The sequence below is a fragment of the Macaca fascicularis genome, chromosome 16 (assembly GCF_037993035.2).
Source record: "Macaca fascicularis isolate 582-1 chromosome 16, T2T-MFA8v1.1".
In the NCBI taxonomy this organism is placed as follows: domain Eukaryota; kingdom Metazoa; phylum Chordata; class Mammalia; order Primates; family Cercopithecidae; genus Macaca; species Macaca fascicularis.
The window spans coordinates 522,878-546,500 of record NC_088390.1 but is presented as its reverse complement, the minus strand read 5'-3'; the positions used below and the strand labels follow the sequence as shown (position 1 = coordinate 546,500).

The 23,623-nt window shown below is 54.8% G+C and overlaps 1 protein-coding gene across 41 annotated transcripts in view; it reads left to right on the top strand.

Annotated features, from left to right (window-relative positions):
* The window catches only part of RPH3AL (rabphilin 3A like (without C2 domains)), a 200,417-nt gene that overhangs the window by 32,062 nt on the left and 144,732 nt on the right, over positions 1-23,623 (top strand). For 18 of the 41 annotated variants that reach the window (XR_012425084.1, XR_012425085.1, XR_012425083.1 and 15 more), the window contains exon 1: positions 1,701-1,818. The exons of 6 other annotated variants lie outside the window; for them this stretch is intronic. The gene's annotated coding sequence lies outside the window, so the exon portion shown is untranslated. Of the gene's footprint in view, positions 1-1,700; positions 1,935-3,632; positions 3,733-18,002; positions 18,087-18,113; positions 18,294-22,001; positions 22,052-23,623 lie in introns of those variants that run through there. 17 more of the 41 variants (XR_012425086.1, XM_074018162.1, XM_074018165.1 and 14 more) reach the window with 5 other exon arrangements.

Sequence of the window (23,623 nt, the reverse complement as noted above, 5' to 3'; positions counted from 1 at the left end):
CTCACTGCCAGCTCCACCTCCTGGGTTCAAGAGATTCTCCTGCTTCATGAAGCCTCCTGAGTAGCTGGGACGACAGGGGCCCAGGACCATGCCTGGCTAAGCCTCGGCCTCCCAAGGTGCTAGGGTTACAGGCGTGAGCCATTGTGCCTGGCCTCCCTATGAATTTTATTTTATTTTTTAAAATTTAAGACAAGGTCTCACTCTGTCACCGAGGCTGGAGTACGGTGGCTAGATCATGGCTCACAGCAGCCTCAAACTCCTGGGCTCAAGCCCCTCTCCCACCTCAGCCTCCTGAATGGCTGGGGCTACACCATTGCCACCACGCCCGGCTAATTTTTGTGTGTTTAGTAGAGATGGGGTTTCACCATGTTGGCCAGGCTGGTCTCAAACTCCTGACCTCAGGTGATCCGCCCGCCTCAGCCTCCTGAGTAGCTGGGGTTACAGGTGTGAGCCACTGCACCGGCCTCCTTTCACCCTTTCATATAACCAGAAGCATATATCAGCGCTTCTCAACTTTTTTTTTTTTTTTTTTTGAGACAGAGTCTCGCTCTGTCGCCCAGGCTGGAGTGCAGTGGCCGGATCTCAGCTCACTGCAAGCTCCGCCTCCCGGGTTCACGCCATTCTCCTGCCTGAGCCTCCCGAGTAGCTGGGACTACAGGCGTCCGCCACCTCGCCTGGCTAGTTTTTTTGTATTTTTTAGTAGAGACGGAGTTTCACCGTGTTAGCCAGGATGGTCTGGATCTCCTGACCTTGTGATCCGCCCGTCTCGGCCTCCCAAAGTGCTGGGATTACAGGCTTGAGCCACCGCGCCCGGCCACTTCTCAACTTTTTTACTGCAGGATCTTTTCTTCAAATGAAATCCTACCTGGAAGCCCGATAGATGAAGAAGAAAAAGCTGAGTTGCTCTGAGTTGAGCTGTAATAGCCCCGTTGTTCCCAGCCCCCTGCTTCTACCTGCACAGTCCTGAAGAGGTACCCGGCACCCCTGGCTCCGTGGATCCCAGTTTGAGAGCCTCTTGGCGATTATATCCCTCTGTCTGTCTGTCTCTCGGCAGCACCTGCTGCTGCTCCCATGGGGATACGTTGCTGATGATGTTTTGTTTTGTTTTTTTTAAGCATCAAAACATTTTCTTTTTTCCATCAGTAGCTTGTTGGCACCATGAAAAGGTCAACAAAGAGCTCCTTGCCATCCTCCTCCTCTCTGCAGGAGGACGTCAGGCTGCAAACGCTCCCTCGCTGTGCCAGGGTTCATTTCATTACCCTTGTCCTCCTGGAGGCACCTCCGGGAAGCTGCTCCGTTTGCACGTCTGTCAGGTTGTCTGTGCTTCAGTTTGCCTTCCTCCCGAACAGCCGCCCCCAGAAGGGGCCCGGTCCAGGCAGCCGGGGCTTCGGGAAGTGATGGGATGCTGACGCCCCGTCCCCACCCCACGGCTGTAAGGACTGTATTGGATGCCTTTTCAGAAAATGTGCCCTTTCTAACCAAAAAAAAAAAATGCTTGAAATGTGTAAAAGTGGCCAGACGAACATTCCCACAGAGGGCTGCGGTCTAAGAGGAAGCGTCCCAAGTCGGCTCAGTTTTGGACTCTGTGACTGGGAGACGTGGTGGGGCCTTGCCTGGCTTGCGTCCACGAGGAGAATCCAGGCCTTGGTTTGGCTCCAGCTGGGCCTGCCTGGTGGCTGCCACTTATTGACTTAAGTCCCAGTGATTCAGCTCCTCATCTGGACGCCGCGGGTCTCCCCTGACAGCGGCGGTGGGAGGGAGAGCGGCCTCCTCCTCCCCTGTGCGGGGCCTTGTCTGGGTGAAGCCCCTCCATTCCCGGTAGGTGTCTGGGTCTCATGACTCCCCCTGGAGCGTTGAAACATCAGAAGACGCCTCCGTTTTCCTGGGGTGCACGCAGGGATTCTCCCAGAACTTTGCTAACTTCCGGGAAAAAGGTTTGTGTCTGCGTTGGGAGAGCGTCTGGTTAATCGTTGACTGGAAACTCGCTTTTCTAGGCTGTCGCAGGTCCTCGAGAGGCAGCCGGGGCTGGAGAACAGGCTTTGTGCCCCGCTGGTGCCTCCAGTGCTCTTTCCTGTGGTCCTTTGAAACACCCCAGTGGACAGAGATGGATTTGGGGTGCGGGGCGGCGGGGTTGTGTGCTAGCAGCAGATGGGCCTGGGGTCAGGCAGAGAATGGGGGCCACGCAGCTGAGCAGACTGGAACATACTGCTTGTGTTGCGTGTTATGCTGTGGGCAGGACCGGCCCAGGGGCTGCAGGCTCTGCGCTCCCTCCCCTGGGATACTCACCTTCGGTGACAAGTCCCCAGATAACTGTGAGATGGGGCCAAAACACCTAAGGGCCCCAAAGAAAGCAAAAAAATAAGGTGCCAAGGCCACGTGTCTTAGAGCAGGAGGGGTTTTGAAGACTTTAGAAGGCCGTGTGGCCAGCGGACTTGGTCAGGAGCAACTGTCAGGACTGAGCACTCCCCAAACCCATACGCAGGGGTTCCAGGACCCTTGCCCCTCGAGGTGCTGTTCCATTTACAACCTATATATAGGTTTACCTTGTCAGGCACACAGACAAGCATTTCAGTGTTTTCCTGTTGATTTATTTTCATGTGTATTAGAACATAACTTGTTTTTTTTCAGTTGCCTTCTATTTATGGCATATGGGATGGTTTTTCTATTTATGGTGGAGATACGAAGTTTCCTTTGAAAATAAATTTGTTCAAGTAAAGGAGTGGGTTGATTTAAAGGGAAATATTAAGTAAAGAATAGTACAGGAGCCGCACGGGGATGGCAGGTGGCACGTGGATGCCCGCACTTTGGAAATTGTGTGCTGGAGGAATTCAGAGATGAGAAAAAGAAAGGATCATGGAAGAGACGGGTGGGGTGCGGGAGGAGTGAAACCCAGCTAGGTGGAGATGGAGGGTGAGTCTGTACTTACAGGTCCAGAAATGTGGGCACGATTCTTGGTGTGGTCTATTTTGGCTGCAGCGGGCGAGTCCCGCAGGGAACGGAGGGTAGGGTGGGACTGTATTGTGGAGGACCATCAGTCTCAGGGTGTGGCCTCTGAACTTTTCAGGAGGCAGTGGGAGCCATTGAGGGTGCTTGAGGAGGGGAGTGTTTCTTGATGGTCCTTGAAAAGTCTCGTTTTACCAGGACTGAAGGCAGATAACTAGTCAGGGGCCCAAGTAGAGAGGGTTTCAGAAGCCGACTAGGGCCATAGCCAAAGTCAAGCCGCCCAGCCACCCAGGCCATCCCGTACTGGCTTGGAGGGCAGCCTAGAGGCGCTGGAGTGAGGCGGGTCGGAGGTGGACGAGCTGAGCCCTGGCCCTCTGTGGGGAGGCCGTGGGTGATGGGCAGGTCAGAAGTTGTGCATGGAGTCCTGGACGGGAGGGGCAGCTTCTCCTGGCTGGGCTGGGAAGAGATGGTAAGAGCTACTCAGTGACCTCTTCCTGGAGCCTCCTGGCCTAGCACGGAGTGTTGTGGAATGTTCTGGAATGTTCTGGAATGTTCTGGGGGAAGTGGGTGCGGTCGGCTGAAGGAAGCTCCCTCTGGGCCAGAGTTCATGTGGGAGGAGGAAGTCCGCTGTTTCCTGCCCTCTGGTTTGGCCCAGATGCCCTTGGCTGACGGCCCCAGGCCAGGATTTCATTCATCATCAGGGTCTGCCATTGTTTTAAGCTCCCATTTCATCCTTTGAGTGTGGAGAAGTTCACCAGCATTCAGGGGCCAGCTTGGTTTAAAAAACAGGTTTGTTTTGTTTTGTTTTGTTTTGTGAGGGCCTGCTACACACCAGATACTGTGTTTGGAACTTTTTTGTTGTTGTTGTTTTTTTGAGATGGGGTCTCGCTATGTCACCAGGCTGGAGTGCAGTGACGCGAACTCAGCTCACTACAACCTCCGCCTTCTGGGTTTAAGTGATTCCCGTGCCTCAGCCTCCTCAGGAGCTGGGATTACAGGCACACATCACCACGCCCAGCTAATTTTTGTATTTTTAGTAGACATGGGGTTTCACCATGTTGGCCAGGATGGTCTCGATCCCTTGACCTCATGATCCGCCCACCTCGGCCTCCCAAAGTGCTGGGATTACAGGCGTGAGCCACCATGCCCGGATAATTTTTGTATTTTTAGTAGAGATGGGGTTTCATTATGTTGGCCAGGCTGGTCTCAATCTTGTGATCCGCCCGCCTCAGCCTCCTGAAGCGCTAGGATTACAGGCGTGAGCCACCGCACCCAGCCTGGAACTTTTACTCGGTTACCACAATTCACTATGGACAAATCCTGTTGAGAAATGCATTATTTATTACTGCTGTCGTACAGAGGAAGAAATGGAGTGGAGGGACGTGTAACAAGCCCCAAAGTAAACCGCTGGTGAGCCGTAGAGTCCAATTGCAAACTTACGCCTCTGAAAAGAAGGCCGTGTCTGCAGTAGTGAGGCTGTGGACACGCTGTTTAACTTGGAGGAAGCTAATTGGCCTCTGTGCTCGTGTGTGTGGATGTGGGCTGTCCCTGCAGTGTGCTGGGCACATCTGTAATATCGGGGTGCTGAGGGCACTCGCTGGGATTGCAGGGGAGATTGTGAGTGATGATATAGGTAAGGTGTTATAGAAATGTCAGCTACTGCTGCTATTACTATATAAAACCAGAGTTGCAGAATCCTGGACTCGATTTTACTGGAAGACGTTTTTGGAAGGAATATCTCTTAGGGTGGAGAAGAAGCATTATTCTCATTAAATTGAATTAATTAATCAGTACATTTTTAACATTTATTTCTATTAAAAAGTTTTTTATACAGATGGGGTCTTGCTACATTGCCCAGGTTGGTCTCGAACTCCTGGCCTCAAGCAATCCTCCCACTTTGGCCTCCTAAAGGGTTGGGATTACAGGCGTGGTCCACTGTGCCCAGTCATTTTAATTTTAAAAATCATCAATATATGGTGGGATAGAACGTGAATTTAACCTTAAAGCCGTTTTGAGTTTGGGCTGGTGATTTCTGGGCACGCTCCTGGTCCCTGGATGTTGGGAGATGTGGGTGACGTGGGGAAGGGGAGGGTCTGTTCACTGTCCTCTCTTTTCAGCCTGACTTCAGTGAAAGCTCAAAGTGCACTTGGCTATTTCTACGGCTTCAGCACTCCTAGCTCTGCCCAAGAGGGTGCCAGCGAGCTGTGACCTCAGGGCAGTCACTAACCTGCCCAGACCAGTTTCCCTCCCGCCCAGCTACCCTCGTTCCCTGAGTGAGTTTCCTCTTCCTTTCTGGCACTTCTGGGAGGACAGTTCTCTCCCTGGAATGCCGCCTTCTGCCTGCCAAGTCCCTCCTTTTCCCTCTGAGCCCTGCACCACGTTCTTCTCTTTGAAGCCCCCCGGGACTGCCACAGAGCAAGATCTTCCCTGCGCCTTCTCTTTGCTCCCGGTGTTCTTTGCATGGCCCCAGCATTTATTGGAGCCACTGTCCGAGTCATTCGGGATTCATCTCGTGCACCGTGCACTACGCACTGGTTCTTTGGAGGCAGCACAATGGAGGTGACCCTTCTCCCCGTGCACCTTCCAGAGATTGACACGTAAACAAAGAAATAAACACAGATTCCAGCTGTGATGCCTGTGATGAAGAATAAGAATTGGGGCCCAGTATTTGTTGACCTTTCAACGTTGTGCAGTCCCAAGGGAGGGCTGCATGGTGGGGATGGGAACACAGGCATGGACAGTACGTGCCTTCCTCCTTTGGCAAACAGGGATGACGAGCTCCTGTGGTTAATCCACACAAAAGCGTTCGGGACGGTGTGACACGCAAAGGTAATATTAGTGGCATGGCAAGATTCTTCCCCATTGATGATGATGGATGTGGTGTTTTTTTTCCTCTATGAAGAAGAAAATTTAAATTTTTTTCATTGCATTTGGTAGCACTTTTTTGTTTTTTTGAACAGTGTTAGGATTACAGAAAAAAATTGAACAAGAAGTACAGAGTTCCCGTCTAACCTTTTTTTTTTTTTTTTTTTTTGAGGCGGAGTCTCGCTCTGTCACCCAGGCTGGAGTGCAGTGGCCGGATCTCAGCTCACTGCAAGCTCCGCCTCCCGGGTTCCCGCCATTCTCCTGCCTCAGCCTCCCGAGTAGCTGGGACTACAGGCGCCCGCCACCTCGCCCGGCTAGTTTTTTGTATTTTTAGTAGAGACGGGGTTTCACCGTGTTAGCCAGGATGGTCTCGATCTCCTGACCTCGTGATCCGCCCGTCTCGGCCTCCCAAAGTGCTGGGATTACAGGCTTGAGCCACCGCGCCCGGCCATCCCGTCTAATCTTTTACCTCTTTCAATTTCCCATGATTAACATCTTGCTTTGGTGTGGTACATTTGTTACAATAAACGTGGTAATACTGATACATTGTTATTAACCAAGATGTATAGTGTACACTTAGGGTTCTATCTTGGAGGTGTAGGTTCTGTCGCTTCAAAAAATGTGTAAAGACATGTGTAGAGAATAATAACTTCACTGCCTTCCAAATCCCCTGCAATCCATTTCCTCGTTCTTCCCGTTCCACCCCCAAATCCCTGGTCTTTTTGTTGTCTCCATAGTTTGGCATTTTTCAGAATGTAATAGACGTAGTTGGAACCGTGCCGTAAGTAGCCCTTTCAGTCTGGTTTCCTTCTCTTAGCAGCATGCATTTAAGATTCCTCCATGTCTGTCTGTGGCTTGCCAGCTCTTTTTTTTTTTTTTCTTTTTTAACTCCTTCTTACAGGGAAGGGTTACCCTATAGACAGTGTGCCCAGAGTAGCCTCATTTTTCTTTTTCTTTCTTTTTTTTTTTTTTGAGACGGGGTCTCGCTCTGTGGTCCAGGCTGGAGTGCAGTGGCCGGATCTCAGCTCACTGCAAGCTCTGCCTCCCGGGTTCACACCATTCTCCTGCCTCAGCCTCCCGAGTAGCTGGGACTACAGGCGCCAGCCACCCCGCCCGGCTAGTTTTTTTGTATTTTTAGTAGAGACGGGGTTTCACCGTGTTAGCCAGGATGGTCTCGATCTCCTGACCTCGTGATCCGCCCGTCTCGGCCTCCCAAAGTGCTGGGATTACAGGCTTGAGCCACCGCGCCCGGCCCATTTTTCTTTTAATTAATTAAATTAAATAATTTTTTTTTTTTTGTGGAGACGGGATTTCGCTATTATGCCCAGGCTGGTCTTGAATTCCTAGCCTCAAGTAATCCTTCCACGTCGGCCTCCTAAAATGCTGGGGTTACAGGCATGAGCCATCCTGCCCAACCTTACTAGCTCATTTTTTTTTAATCGCTGAATTATGCTTCATCGTATGAATATATGGTACCATATTTTGTTTATTCACCTGATGAAGGACATCTTGGTTGCTTCAAGGTTTTTGCAACTATGTGTAAAAATTTAGTAAACATGAGGGTGCCGGTTCTTGAACAGAGATAACTGTTCATTTGCATAAATGGTCAGTTCATTTACATAAACAGTCATGCATTTGCATAAACGGTCAGTTCATTTGCATATACCAAGGAACGTGCTTGCTGGATCCTTCGGTAAGAGTATAGTCAACTTTGTAACAAAATACCTTCCCAAGTGGCTGTACTGGTTTTTTTTTTTTTTTTTTTTTTTTGTAACGGAGTCTTGCTCTGTCACCCAGGCTGGAGCTGAGTGTGGTTGTGCTGTCCCGGCTCCCTGCTGCCTCGAGGTCCAGGGCTCAAGCCATCCTCCCATCTCAGCCTCCCGAGGAGATGGGACTGTGGGCATGTGCCCTCACGCCTGGCTAAACATGTTTTTATTTTTCATAGATACAGAGTCCCACTGTGCTACCCGGGTTGGCTGTGCTGTTTTGCAGTGTTTTGGGGGTTCCTGTTGCCGCACATCCTCACCAGCATGTGGTGATGTCAGTGTCACCAGCATTTGGTGATGTCAGTGTTTCGAATCTGGGCTGTTCTAATAGGTGTGTAGTAGTATCTTGTTTTAATTTGCAATTCCCTAATTACATATCATGTTGGGCATCTTTTCATTGGCTTGTTTGCCATTTGTATATCTTCAGTGAAGTATCTGTTGTTTGTTTTCTTATTTTTGACAAAATAGTGTTTTTCTATTTAGAATCTTATCTGTTGTCTCTGACTTATCTGAAAGGAGAAGGAAAAAAGATGATGTGTGTACACGGGATGGCTACGAAATGGTGCGGCTGTGTCCCCACCCAAATCTCGTCTTGCACTCCCACCTGTTGTGGGAGGAACCCGGTGGGAGGTCATTGAATCACGGGGGCAGGTCTTTCCCGTGCTGTTCTCGTGATAGTGAGTAAGTCTCATGAGAGCCAATGGTTCTATGGGGGGAATTTCCCTGCACAAGCTCCCTCTTTTCCTGCCGCCATCCATGTAAGATGTGACTTGCTCCTCCTTGTCTTCCACTGTGGTTGTGAGGCTTCCCCAGCCACGTGGAACTGTAAGTCCATTAAACCTCTTTCTTTGGTAAATTGCCCAGTCTCAGGTAGGCCAACGGACTAATACAACTGCGATGGGGAAAGGCCCCAAACACACATAGTTCTGTCCAGCACAGAGTACCATGAAGTGTGAGAAGTTGGACTACGCTTGTGGTTAAGAGCTTATGCTTGGAGTTCAAATCCTGGACCTTTGTCACTTACCAGCTGTCATTCACCTCTCTGAGCCTCAGTTTGCTCACCTGTACAATGGGGGTGTTAAAACCTGCCTCACAGGGTTACTTTGAAAGATAAAGGACATGATTCCATAAAGCACTTGGCACTAAGCCTGGCAAATGGTAAGCCCTCAATGGTGGTTCTCCTAATTGATCATTGACAGACAAACCTTTCACCTCTCCCACGTGACATTTTGTGTTTCCCTCATGTCCTGGTCTTTGAGACTCAGAGCCCACTAGCATCCCATTTGTCCTTACAGTGCAAAGTCGGTGTGTGTGCAGATGGGGAGCACGCATGCCCCAGCAGGGTGTGTGCAGACGGGGAGCACGCATGCCCCAGCAGGGTGTGTGTGTGCAGACGGGGAGCACGCATGCCCCAGCAGGGTGTGTGCAGACGGGGAGCACGCATGCCCCAGCAGGGTGTGTGTGTGCAGACGGGGAGCACGCATGCCCCAGCAGGGTGTGCATGCAGACGGGGAGCACGCATGCCCCAGCAGGGTGTGCATGCAGACGGGGAGCACGCATGCCCCAGCAGGGTGTGCATGCAGACGGGGAGCACGCATGTCCCAGCAGGGTGTGTGCAGACGGGGAGCACGCATGCCCCAGCAGGGTGTGTGCAGACGGGGAGCACGCATGCCCCAGCAGGGTGTGTGCAGACGGGGAGCACGCATGCCCCAGCAGGGTGTGTGTGTGCAGACGGGGAGCACGCATGCCCCAGCAGGGTGTGTGCAGACGGGGAGCACGCATGCCCCAGCAGGGTGTGTGTGTGCAGACGGGGAGCACGCATGCCCCAGCAGGGTGTGTGTGTGCAGACGGGGAGCACGCATGCCCCAGCAGGGTGTGCATGCAGACGGGGAGCACGCATGCCCCAGCAGGGTGTGTGCAGACGGGGAGCACGCATGCCCCAGCAGGGTGTGCATGCAGACGGGGAGCACGCATGCCCCAGCAGGGTGTGTGCAGACGGGGAGCACGCATGCCCCAGCAGGGTGTGTGCAGACGGGGAGCACGCATGCCCCAGCAGGGTGTGTGTGTGCAGACGGGGAGCACGCATGCCCCAGCAGGGTGTGTGCAGACGGGGAGCACGCATGCCCCAGCAGGGTGTGTGTGTGCAGACGGGGAGCACGCATGCCCCAGCAGGGTGTGTGTGTGCAGACGGGGAGCACGCATGCCCCAGCAGGGTGTGCATGCAGACGGGGAGCACGCATGCCCCAGCAGGGTGTGTGCAGACGGGGAGCACGCATGCCCCAGCAGGGTGTGTGCAGACGGGGAGCACGCATGCCCCAGCAGGGTGTGTGTGTGCAGACGGGGAGCACGCATGCCCCAGCAGGGTGTGTGTGTGCAGACGGGGAGCACGCATGCCCCAGCAGGGTGTGCATGCAGACGGGGAGCACGCATGCCCCAGCAGGGTGTGTGTGTGCAGACGGGGAGCACGCATGCCCCAGCAGGGTGTGTGCAGACGGGGAGCACGCATGCCTCAGCAGGGTGTGTGCAGACGGCGAGCACGCATGCCCCAGCAGGGTGTGTGTGTGCAGACGGGGAGCACGCATGCCCCAGCAGGGTGTGTGCAGACGGGGAGCACGCATGCCCCAGCAGGGTGTGTGTGTGCAGACGGGGAGCACGCATGCCCCAGCAGGGTGTGCATGCAGACGGGGAGCACGCATGCCCCAGCAGGGTGTGTGTGTGCAGACGGGGAGCACGCATGCCCCAGCAGGGTGTGTGCAGACGGGGAGCACGCATGCCCCAGCAGGGTGTGCATGCAGACGGGGAGCACGCATGTCCCAGCAGGGTGTGCATGCAGACGGGGAGCACGCATGCCCCAGCAGGGTGTGCATGCAGACGGGGAGCACGCATGTCCCAGCAGGGTGTGTGCAGACGGGGAGCACGCATGCCCCAGCAGGGTGTGTGCAGACGGGGAGCACGCATGCCCCAGCAGGGTGTGTGCAGACGGGGAGCACGCATGCCCCAGCAGGGTGTGTGCAGACGGCGAGCACGCATGCCCCAGCAGGGTGTGTGTGTGCAGACGGCGAGCACGCATGCCCCAGCAGGGTGTGTGTGTGCAGACGGGGAGCACGCATGCCCCAGCAGGGTGTGCATGCAGACGGGGAGCACGCATGCCCCAGCAGGGTGTGTGTGTGCAGACGGGGAGCACGCATGTCCCAGCAGGGTGTGTGCAGACGGGGAGCACGCATGCCCCAGCAGGGTGTGTGTGTGCAGACGGGGAGCACGCATGCCCCAGCAGGGTGTGCATGCAGACAGGGAGCACGCATGCCCCAGCAGGGTGTGTGCAGATGGGGAGCACGCATGCCCCAGCAGGGTGTGTGTGTGCAGACGGGGAGCACGCATGCCCCAGCAGGGTGTGCATGCAGACAGGGAGCACGCATGCCCCAGCAGGGTGTGCATGCAGACAGGGAGCACGCATGCCCCAGCAGGGTGTGTGTGTGCAGACGGGGAGCACGCATGCCCCAGCAGGGTGTGCATGCAGACGGGGAGCACGCATGCCCCAGCAGGGTGTGTGCAGACGGGGAGCACGCATGCCCCAGCAGGGTGTGCATGCAGACGGGGAGCACGCATGCCCCAGCAGGGTGTGCATGCAGACGGGGAGCACGCATGCCCCAGCAGGGTGTGTGTGTGCAGACGGGGAGCACGCATGCCCCAGCAGGCACCCACTTCTCAGCCTCAGGGCCCTGCTCCGGGCCTCCTCTCACTTGCCCCAGGACTCAGTTCTCTAGCCAGTCCTGGGTGGCTGTTTCTGTTTCCCCAAGTCTGGCTACACAGGTGTAGAAACCCCAGCGATCCCCCTTCCGGCTTCTCTGAGCATGAACCCCTGGTGGGTTTGTTCAAGGAAGTTCCTGCTAATGGCAATGAGAAGTTAGAGAGGTGGGAAAGTGACCATGCAGACGGAGTCCTCACAGCAGTGGCTGTAGACTTGCCAGCTACTGGCACCTTTGCGGATGGGATTTACGGTGTTGTGCTTGTTTGTTTGCCTTTGAGACAGAGACTCACTCTGTTGCCCAGCCTGGAGTGCAGTGGTACGATCACGGCTCTCTGCAGCCTTAACCTCCCCAGGCTCAGGTGACCCTCCTACCTCAGCCTCCCAAGTAGCTGGGATTACAGGTGCATGTCACTGAGCTCAGCTAATTTTTTCTTTGTGTGCGTGTTTTTTTTGTTTGTTTGTTTTTGTTTTTCAGAGACAAGGTTTCACCATGTTGCCCAGGCTGGTTTCAAACTCCTGGGCTCAATGGATCCTCCCGCCTTGGCCTCCCAAAATGCTGGGACTACAGACTAGGATGGTTTTTGATATGGCCTCACCAAAGGCCTCCTGCCTGTCTCAGCAAGGCCACGTGGCCTTTCCCCTCATGCTGATTCCTCTTCCCAGTAGATACACTTTCTATTCATCAGGCCTCCTGCCCAGATGTGAGCCCCTCTGGGCATTTCCCACAATACAGAAGAGGATGATGGTGAGGGTAGTGATGATTGATGGTGACAAGCCTGATGGTGGTGAATAGGATGATGGTGACAGTGATGGTGATGATAGTGATGACGGTGATGGTGATTGACAATGATGGTGATGATGATGAGGATGATGATAGTGGTGTTGGTGATGATGGTAATAATGATGATGGTGATGACAGTGATGATGACAATGTCTGATGGTGGTGATGGTGATGATGACTGATGGAGGTGAATATGATGATGATGGTGACAGTGATGGTGATGATGATGATGATGAGGGTGATGAGAGTGGTATTGGTGATGATGGTGGTGATGGTGGTGACAGAGATGACAGTGATGGTGATGGTGATGATGACTGATGGTGATGATGGTGATGATGACTGATGGAGGTGAATATGATAATGATGGTGGCACTGATGGTGATAGCGATGATGGTGTTGGTGATGATGATGACACTGATGGTGGTGATGATGTGGATGATGATGAATGTCTGATGGTGGTGATGGTGATGATGACTGATGGTAATGATGACAGTGATGGTGATGATGGTGATGGTGCTAATGGTGGTGAATATGATGATGTTGGTGAAAGTGATGGTGATGGTGGTGATGATGGTGAGGGTGATGATAGTGGTATTGGTGACAATGATGGTGATGATGGTGGTGACAGAGATGACAGTGATGGTGATGGGGTGGTGATGGTGATGACAGTGATGATGACAATGTCTGATGGTGGTGATGGTGATGATGACTAATGATGTCAGGAGGTGAATATGATGATGGTGACAGTGATGGTGATGATGGTGATGGTGCTGATGGTGGTGAATATGATGCTGGTGACAGTGATGGTGATGGGGTGATGATGGTGATGATGATGAGGGTGATGATAGTGAAATTGGTGATTATGGTAATAATGCTGCTGCTGCTGATGGTGATGATGGTGGTGACAGAGATGACAGTGATGGTGGTGGTAATGATGGTGATGATGGTGCATATCATGATGATGATGGTGATGATGATGATGGTAATGATGGTGATGGTGGTGATGATGGTGAGGGTGGTGATAATGGTAAGGGTGATGATAGTGGTATTGGTGATGATGATGGTGATTATGGTGGTGATAGGGATGACAGTGATGGTGATGGTGGTGATGATGATGAGGGTGATGATAGTGGTATTGGTGATGATGATGGTGGTGATAGAGATGACAGTGATGGTGATGGTAATGATGATGATGATGGTAATGATGGTGATGGTGGTGATGATGGTGAGGGTAATGATAGTGGAATCGGTGATGATGATGGTGACAGAGATGACAGTGATGGTGATGATGATGATGGTAATGGTGGTGATGGTGGTGATGATGGTGAGGGTGATGATAGTGGTATTGGTGACGATGATGGTGATGATGGTGGTGACAGAGATGACAGTGATGATGATGGTAATGGTGGTGATGGTGGTGATGATGGTGATGGTGGTGATGATGGTGAGGGTGATGATAGTGGTATTGGTGACGATGATGGTGATGATGGTGGTGACAGAGATGACAGTGATGGTGATGGTAATGATGATGACTGATGGTGATAATGGTGCATATCATGATGATGACGATGGTGATGATGAGGACAGCCATGATGGCCCTACCCTGAGAGTGCACACTGTGACAGGCTTTGTGCTGGTTGTGTTACCTGCACCACCTCTATCAGGTTTTCTCAACTCAAGTGCTTTGGCGTTTAGGCTGGATAACTCTGTCATGGGGGCTGGTTTGTGCCTCAGGGATGTTTAGCAGCGTTCCTGACCTCTACCCACTGGATGGATAGTGGTTAGTAGCACCCCCTACTGTGTCTCCATATACTTCCAAAAGTCTCTTGGGGGACAAAATCACTCTGATTCAGAACCACCGATTGAATTTATTCTTCCCGGTAGCCCCAGGAGGCAGCTACTCATTTATGGGTGATGCACCTAAGGCTTAGAGAAATGAAGGAAGTTGTCTGAGGTCACCAAGCTCATAATTCACAGAGCCAGAATGCAAACCTCAGATACGTGACCCTGAGCCCGGACCTGTAACCACTGCCCTTTGTCACCTGGCAGAAGAAGAGAATTTGTCAGCCTGCTAGCGGGGCTACCTGGAGTGTGTGACCGGGTTGAACGCCTGCTTGGTCAGCCCCAGCATCGTTTGCCAGATTCATTTTGAGGTAATAAAAATAGTGGCTCTGCCCATTTTCTGACTCGCTTTGAACTCAGAGAGCTGAATGTGTTAAAGTAGAGACTGTCTCCACAGTCCCCAGTCCTGTGCCACAATAGGGAAGTCCTGCATCTTCCTTCAGGCAGCCGTGTCACCTGGTGTGTCACCTGTGGACACCTGTGGGGAGCAGGAACAGGCATGGATGTGTTTTATTGCGAGTGGGAGCTCCCAAGGTCTTTGTCTGTGTTCTCCTAATGTTGTGAACCTGGTTTTTATGGGTTGAATGCCCAAGCTATCTACTTGTAATTTTACTTTTATAATAATTTGTTATGAATAATTAAAAACATGCAGCAAAGTGGAACAAATGTTATAGTGAAACTTACATGCCTGACCTTCGGATTCCATCACTGACAATTTCCTTTATCTGTTGTGGTGTTTCTTGTTTTTGGAACCCAGATTAGTATCACGTCTGGCTGGTTGGTCAATGAGACACTATAAATTCTCTATGAGGAGAAGAAATGCATAACATACCCAGTGGACATGAGGCAAAGATGGTCTTCATTCACCAGAGTAATGGGCGAGGTCATGGATGACCTTCTAATCACCATCACCAATCATCACCACAAACAAACCCCATTCCCTTTTGCTGTCACCCTTCCCCGACCCCAAGAAGCCCTAGGCAACCACTAATCTACGTTCTGTCTCTATAAATTTGTCTGTTCTGAACATTTTACATAAATGGAATCATATAATATGTGGTCTTTTGTGACTGGCTTCTTTTAGCAGATTTTCAAGGTTTGTCTGTGTTGTAGCAGGAATCGATATCTCATTCTTTTTTATAGCCAAATAATATTCCTTTGTATGGATACATCATATATTGTTTGTCCTTTTTCCAGTTGATGGACATTTGTGTTGTTTCCCGTTTTGGCTATTGTGAATGGTGCTGCTGTGAACACTGGTGTACAGGTTTTTATTTGAACATCTGCTTTCAATTCTTTTGGGTCTATGCCTGGGAGCGGAATTGTTGAGTCAGATGATAATTCTGTGTTAACTTGTGGAGGAACTGCCCAATTGTCTTCCATAGTGGCTTCCATTTTCCATTCCCACCAACAAGGCACAAGTGTGGCACTTCCTCCACATCCTCGCGAACACTTGTTATTTTTCATATTTTTTCATATAGCCATCCTAGTGGATGTGAAGTGGTATCTCATGGTGGTTTTGATTTGTATTTCCCTGATGGTTAATGATGTTGAGTCTTTTTTCAGGTGATTTTTGGGCATTTGCGTATCTTCTTTGGGGAAATATCTTTTCAAATCCTTTGCCTGTGTTTAAATGGAATTGTCATTTCATTGTTGAGTTGTGAGAGTTATTTATAGTCTAGATACTAGACCCTTATCAGATACGTGGTTTGCAAATATCTTCTCCCGTTCTCTGGGCCGTCTTTTCACCTTGTTGATAGTATCTGTTGATGCACAAAGCTGGAAATTATGGTAACGTCAGCCAGGCACAGTGGTGTATGCCTGTCATCTCAGCAACCTGGGGGCCAAGGTGGGAGGACCACTTGAGCCCGGGAGCTTGAGATGAACCTAAACAACATGGCAAGACCCCTGTCTCAAAAAAATTATGATAAAAAGTCCAATTGGTCTCTTTTTTCTTTTGTCATGTATGGTGTCATCTAAGAAATCATAAGCAAATCTTACATGACACCAAAACATGATGATACCTATCTAAGAAATCATTGCCAAATCTGAAGTCATGAAAATTTACCCCAACATTCCTTGCAAGAATTTCATAGTTTTAGCTCTTGTTTTAGGTTTGATCTGTTTGAGTTAAATTTGACAATGGTGTGACCTCGGGGTCCACGTCATCCTTCTGCACGTGGCTCCTCTTGTCCCAGCAGATGTTGAAAAGACTGTTCGTTCCCCGTGGTATGGTCTCAGCACCCTTGTGGAAAGTCAGTTGAACACGGATGTATGGGTTTATTTCCGGGCTCTCAGTCCTGTTTTAGTGCCACATGTTGTCAGTACCATCTGGGCAGGAGGCACCCTGCTCTCCGGGAGTGTTCGGTCCAGTAGGAGAGGTCAGACACATTCACCAGAAACTGGGAAGTTCTGGGAAGAGGTAAAAACAATGTGCTTCTGAGGACGAGGCCGCGCTTGCTTTAGCCCGGGGCAGTGAGTGTGGATGTGGGGAGGTCTGGGTGGGGACAGTGAGTGTGGATGTGGGGAGGCCTGTGTGGGGACAGTGAGTGTGGATGTGGGGAGGCCTGGGTGGGGACAGTGAGTGAGGATGGGGGGAGGTCTGGGTGGGGACAGTGAGTGAGGATGTGGGGAGGTCTGGGTGGGGACAGTGAGTGAGGATGGGGGGAGGTCTGGGTGGGGACAGGGAGTGAGGATGGGGGGAGGTCTGGGTGGGGACAGGGAGTGAGGATGGGGGGGAGGTCTGGGTGGGGACAGTGAGTGAGGATGGGGGGAGGTCTGAGTGGGGACAGTGAGTGTGGATGGGGGGAGGTCTGTGTGGGGGACAGTGAGCGTGGATGGGGGAGGCCTGGGTGGGGGCAGTGAGTATGGAGTGTGGGGAGACCTGAGCCTGGGCATAAGGAATGATGCCTGGTGTTTGTTTGGAGACAAATATGGCATGGCAGGGTGGAGCCTGTGGATGGCCGTGAACTCCCGGATGAGGACCCTGGGCTTGATTTTGAGGTGTCTGGGTGGAGCAGGGCCTTTGGAGAGCCTGTCTGATGGCAGGATTGGGCGGGTCTGAGCTGGGGAGCCTGGAGCCGGGGTACCCCTTAGGACTGTGGGGTGACTGAGGTCTGGGTGACACCTGGTTCAGGCAGTGGGTCTGGTGGGGAGCAGGGGCTGTCTTTGAAAATGCCCCAGGCCTCCCACACCAGCTCCTTTGTGCCTCTCTGCTCTGAGGGCCTAGGGTGGGATAACAGCGGCGCTGGAGGCTGCTGACCGAGGTCCCACAGGCCTCGCACCTCTCATCCCAGCCCCGCCTGCCCCGGGGAACATCCAGCCCATCTCCTCTGCCGTCCCCTTCAGGCTGCCCCGGCCCAGTTCTTCTCAGAGCTCCTCTTTGGCCAATTACTGCACAACTCAGTTTCTGAGAACTCCTTGCTCCCAGCTGCTGGGTGCAGGGCAGGTGCTCGGAGAATACCCTGGCGTATTGCTTTCTTTGGGTACCACACCTGCAACCCAGTGCCTTGGGAGGCGGAGGGGGATAGAAAGCACTTGGGCTCAGCCCAGCTCCGTTGGGCCAAACCAGGCACCTGGTGCCGGCTTACGGGGTCTTGGGCAAGTGGCTGCACCTCTCGAGCTGGTTTCTTCTTTTCTGGAAGGAGTGATGGTTGCGTCTTGGGCTTGTGATGATTCCACTTGGCCGGCCAGTAGCGGCACCTGGCAGGTGGGCAGCACCCATGAAGGTGGCTTCCCCCCTCCCAGTTTGGTAGCGCAGGGTCAGGTTGAGCATGTGTAGGGACGTTTGTTAACTTGAGGGCTCCTCCTAGAAGCCCTGAAAACTAGCTAAGTGCCAGTGGTTGTGTCTGACCCTTTCCCTGCCCGCCTTCTCAGTCCCAAGCCGTGTTCTAGGTCCCCCACTATTGCCTGAGCCCTCAGCTGGCCTCCTTATGGGCACCCTTACTTATTTGGAGCTTTAGCGTCTGCCAGGAGAATGGGGAGTGTGCAGAGAACCGGACAGCTGGTTCCCAGGCAGGGCAGTGCCTAACCCTGGAGTTGCAACAGAGAAACGTCTGTTTGTGTTTCTGTGAGTAAGAGGAGACAGCTGGGCCCACAGATAGCCGGCGAGGTCAGCCGGGAATGGCCTTGGCTGCTGGCTGTAAGTAAACCCTGGCTCTGGTGAGGTGGGGCCAGGAAGGCTGGAGAAGTACCGGGCAGGGCCTGCGGAGAGCCACCTGGGAGCTGGAGTCTGGGCTGGGCAGTGCAGAGGCCGCTGGGGGAGGCAGGGGTGTGGGACGCTGCTCCCCAGGACCTGGAGCACACCCGAGGACTCCGCACACCCGAGGACGGGGACTTTTTCAGGCAGGTGAGGAGGGTGGGCCTTCTTTTTTCCCCAGAAGCTTCTCTGCTTCATGGAGAGGTTTCTCTCGGGCTCCTGCAACAAGCAGCTCCCAGGTGGGAGCTGAAATCAGGTTTCCTCTGCAAAGATTCCGCCTGCCTGGGACGTTCCAGACCCACATAAATCACGTAAACGGAAGCAGGCCTGCATTTCTGCATTCAAAGACAAAGAGCTTGAACACTCGACACTGCCCGTCCCAAGCCCGGTGCCCGCAGCCCGGGAGGACTTGGGCGTGTTCTAGGCAGAGAGAGCCCAGGGGCCACGGGTACCTACGTATTATTCTGGTCACCTTTGCACTAAGTTTGAATTTCATTTTCTTCTCTCTCTCTCTCTCTCGTTAGCCTGTACATTTTTTTTTTTTTTTTTGAGACAGAGTCTTGCTCTGTTACCCAGGCTGGAGTGCAGTGGCGCGATCATGGCTCACTGCAGCCTCCATCTCCTGGGCCCAAGTGATCCTTCTGCTCAGCCTCCTGAGTATCTGAGACTACAGGTGCATGCCAACGTGCCCGGCTAATTTCTACATTTTTCTGTAGAGACGCAGCCTTGCTCTGTTGCCCAGGCTGGTCTTGAACTCCTGGGCTCAAAAAGTCCTCCCACCTTGGCTTCCCAAAGCGCCAGGATCACAGGTGCGAGCCACCACGCCCAGCCTGGTTACCTTGCTGTTGCTGCCTTCAGCTCCATGATTGCCTTGATACAGAAGTTCTACCTACCCTGTTTCAGGCCTTTCAGAAGAGACAAATGCAAGCTATGCCTCTGGGGACACGTAGGCAGAGCTGTGGCTGTTAAAAGCTGAGGGCTGGCACTTGAAACGAGATGGGGGAGAAGTAGGTTATTTCACATACCATTTGGGTTGGAGGCTTTGCAGGGCGTTTCTGTCTGGGAAGGAGAACAGTAACAGTTAGACAAAGAGACGAGTAGGGATTTGGGGTCCACTGGAGGGGGAGTTGCCTGTCATTAAAGATGCCCAAGGATTTACTTTCCTCGGTGAAAAAAGACCCCACAGGATTCAGTGAAACCTCCTACGTGTGCCCCATGCGAGGCCTTGCGGGGTACAAAGGAGAACAACCCCGCCCAGCCTTCGAACAGCGAGACTGAGCTGCTGGGCAAGGACCTGGTGCCTCGTCAGCACCCAGCGCGTGTTTGACGAACGAGGCCAGGGAAACTGAAAGGTGCTGTTGTTGGTCCTGCTGAGGACAGTAGCAGACGCTTAGCTCTGTGACCAAGTGGGGCGGCCCCCGGACGGGGTCCTGGGCAGCATGTCCGGGGTCGCTGCTCCTCAAAGAGCACAGACAAGAAAGGCTGCGGGAGTCTCAGCAGGGGCTGGAGGGTCCGTAGAGAGCCCAGGTGTGGCAGGGGGAAAGAGGCAGGTGAAGGAAGTGATGGGTTCACACTGCTGGGCCTTAAATTTCAGGCCAGCGAGGCTGGACCTTATTCCGTGAGGCGCTTTTTAAGGCAAGATTTTATTGGCGGGCTGGGCGTGGTGGCGTACTCCCATAGTCCCAGCTACGTGGGAGGCTGAGGCAGGAGGATCGTTTGAGACCAGCCTGGACAACAGAGCAAGACCCTGTCTCTACCAAAAAATTTAAAAATTAGCCAGGCGTGTCGTTCTAGCGACTTGGGAGGCCGACACAAGGATCACTTGAGCCCAGGAGTTGGAGGCCGCAGGGAGCTACGGCTGTGCCACTGCACTCCAGCCTGGCCAACAGAGCAGGATGCTGTCTCAGAAAGAATTATTGGTGCCTGACTGATTACACAGTTCTGGTGAGTGGCAAACTCTTGATGGTTCAGTTAGTCCCCTGAGGAGTACTGGACACCCACCGTGTCTGGGCATCGGGGTAACGGTTGAAGACCCCGGGATGCGGGCAGAATGAAGTGCCGATGGGAGGGAGGTGGGCTCAATCGGAACGGGGGCCAGATGGGGGGAGCCAGAGAGTTCCCAGGGGAGGTGCTGCTGGGCCACCCGCAGCTGGGGGAGGTGGACAGCGTGAACCAAAGGCGTTCCAGGTGAGAGGTGCCGGAGACAAGGCTGGGCAGCTGGAGCGCCAGTTTTGCAGAGGGGTGAGGTGGCTGCTAGAATGGAAGGTGGTTTGTGCCAGATCATGGACGGCCTTGAGGGCAGCTTGGGCTTTCTTCCTTGGTAGTGGGGAGCCACTGAAGGTGTTTGAGTGGGGGAGTCACACAGCCGGACCTCTGGCTGCACGTGAAGAGGGGCACCGGGAGCCCCAGCAGGTTCCAAGGCAGATGAGGAAGACTTGCCCCTGTCTGGGCAAGAGAGGAGGAGCGTCGGAGCTGGGAGGAGGGGGAGCCACTGGGAAGAGAGGGAGCCGCCGGGAGGAGGAGGAGCCATCGGGAGGAGGGGGAGCCATCGGGAGGAGGGGGAGCCGCCAGGAGGAGGAGAGTCGGAGCTGGGAGGAGGGGGAGCCACTGGGAGGAGGAGGAGCCGCCGGGAGGAGGGGGAGGGAGGAGGGGGAGGGAGGAGGGGGAGCCGCCGGGAGGAGGAGAGTCGGAGCTGGGAGGAGGGAGAGCCGCCGGGAGGAGAGGGAGCCACTGGGAGGAGGGGGAGCCGCCGGGAGGAGGAGAGTCGGAGCTGGGAGGAGGGGGAGCCGCCGGGAGGAGAGGGAGCCACTGGGAGGAGGGGGAGCCGCCAGGAGGAGGAGAGTCGGAGCTGGGAGGAGGGGGAGCCGCCGGGAGGAGGGGGAGCCACTGGGAGGAGGAGGGGGAGGGAGGAGGGGGAGGGAGGAGGGGGAGCCGCCGGGAGGAGAGGGAGCCACTGGGAGGAGGGGGAGCCGCCGGGAGGAGGAGAGTCGGAGCTGGGAGGAAGGGGAGCCGCCGGGAGGAGGGGGAGCCACTGGGAGGAGGAGGAGCCGCCGGGAGGAGGGGGAGGGAGGAGGGGGAGGGAGGAGGGGGAGCCGCCGGGAGGAGGAGAGTCGGAGCTGGGAGGAGGGAGAGCCGCCGGGAGGAGAGGGAGCCACTGGGAGGAGGGGGAGCCGCCGGGAGGAGGAGAGTCGGAGCTGGGAGGAGGGGGAGCCGCCGGGAGGAGAGGGAGCCACTGGGAGGAGGGGGAGCCGCCAGGAGGAGGAGAGTCGGAGCTGGGAGGAGGGGGAGCCGCCGGGAGGAGGGGGAGCCACTGGGAGGAGGAGGGGGAGGGAGGAGGGGGAGGGAGGAGGGGGAGCCGCCGGGAGGAGAGGGAGCCACTGGGAGGAGGGGGAGCCGCCGGGAGGAGGAGAGTCGGAGCTGGGAGGAAGGGGAGCCGCCGGGAGGAGGGGGAGCCACTGGGAGGAGGAGGAGCCGCCGGGAGGAGGGGGAGGGAGGAGGGGGAGGGAGGAGGGGGAGCCGCCGGGAGGAGGAGAGTCGGAGCTGGGAGGAGGGAGAGCCGCCGGGAGTAGGAGAGTCGGAGCCGGGAGGAGGGGGAGCCACTGGGAGGAGGGGGAGCCGCCGGGAGGAGGAGAGTCGGAGCCGGGAGGAGGGGGAGCCGCCAGGAGGAGGGGGAGGGAGGAGGGGGAGGTGCTGGGAGGAGGGGGAGCCGCCAGGAGGAGGGGGAGGGAGGAGGGGGAGCTGCTGGGAGGAGGGGGAGCCGCCGCCAGCAGGCAGGCCTGGCAGGGAGCCCGGGGATGGGGGAGTTTGAAGGACGTTTGTGTCAGACACTGGTTTCCCCAGGGCTCCTGTTTCAACTCCAGAATCCTCTCGAACCTGCTCGGTGCATAATCAGCCCGTGATGTCTCCGAGTAAGTGGTACCTTTGGGGTTTAGACAGGCCTTTGAGGCTCCCTCTCTGAGTCTTTTATCCTCCCAACGCGGCCTGGCAGGTGGAGGAAATGGTGACGTCTGGGTTCACCTTATCTTGCTGCTCTCCTCGTGTTTCCCGTATCGTAGTAACAGAGCAGATGTCAGGGCTGTTGCTAAGGGTTCCCTGGGATGTTAATACCTTGGTGTTGAACGGAGGCTCCCACACGGTGTCTTCGAGGCCTCGGGACACACCGGCTTGGTGGCAAGTATCCTTTTATATTTGTCCCGGCTTCTTTTCCCTCCTTTAAACCCGTCTCCTCCCTGTCGCCCTGGCCGAGGCACAGCGCCCTGGCGGGATGGCAGACTCACCCCCTCCACGCAGGGGGCAGACGTGACTCACAGATCACAGCGTCCTTTCCTACGGAGGCCGGAGGCCGCCTCCAACCCCTCTTCAACCCAGCCCTCTGGGTGCCAGATTTAGCATTTGGGACGAAGCCTCTCTTCCAGCCCTGCAGAGGCCACTGCGGAGGCTCCAGGCCCTCTCCGCGGGTCCTTCCTGTGGCACCGGGCACCTGGGGAGGCTCCAGGCCCTCTCCGCGGGTCCTTCCTGTGGCACCGGGCACCTGGGGAGGCTCCAGGCCCTCTCCGCGGGTCCTTCCTGTGGCACCGGGCACCTGGGGAGGCTCCAGGCCCTCTCCGCGGGTCCTTCCTGTGGCACCGGGCACCTGGGGAGGCTCCAGGCCCTCTCCGCGGGTCCTTCCTGTGGCACCGGGCACCTGGGGAGGCTCCAGGCCCTCTCCGCGGGTCCTTCCTGTGGCACCGGGCACCTGGGGAGGCTCCAGGCCCTCTCCGCGGGTCCTTCCTGTGGCACCGGGAGGGTGGGGAGTGCGTTTTGTTTGCCTCTCGCGTCTCCTGTTTGCCTCCCTCGTCTGGTCTTTTGGCATTTGTACCACAAGTGGAAAATCAAACTCTGAATAGTTCTGGACGCTGAGGTCAGGGTTGGGATTTTATCTGCCAGATGCCATTTTTATCCGTTATGTGTTGCTGTGGTAACACTGTGTGACAAGCATACCTGCTCAAACTTGGGGGTTTGCGACCTCCATTTATTACCAAACTTGGGGGTTTGCGACCTCCATTTATTACCAAACTTGGGGGTTTGCGACCTCCATTTATTACCAAACTTGGGGGTTTGTGCCTCCATTTATTACCAAACTTGGGGGTTTGCGCCTCCATTTATTACGCCTCCTCAGTCTATGGGCTGGCCGGGCAGTTCTGCTGCTCTGGGCTCAGAGGGCACCAGCCACCCCTGGTGTGACACACCTGAACCCTCTTTCTGTGGCCAACAGGAACTGGCGTCCTGCAGCGGCTGGTGGCCCGTGTTGGCCTTTGCACGGGGCTGTCCCTCCTAGGCACAGCGGCTTCCCTCAGCCCCTCCATCCGCTGCCTCTTTCCCACTGTGCGCCCTGCATCATTTCCTTCATTCTCACCATGGAGACGGTCTGTGCCGGACACCTGCGCCCTCATCCCCGGGCCTCCTCTGCCACCGTCGCCCCCGAGTCACAGCGTGGCCGT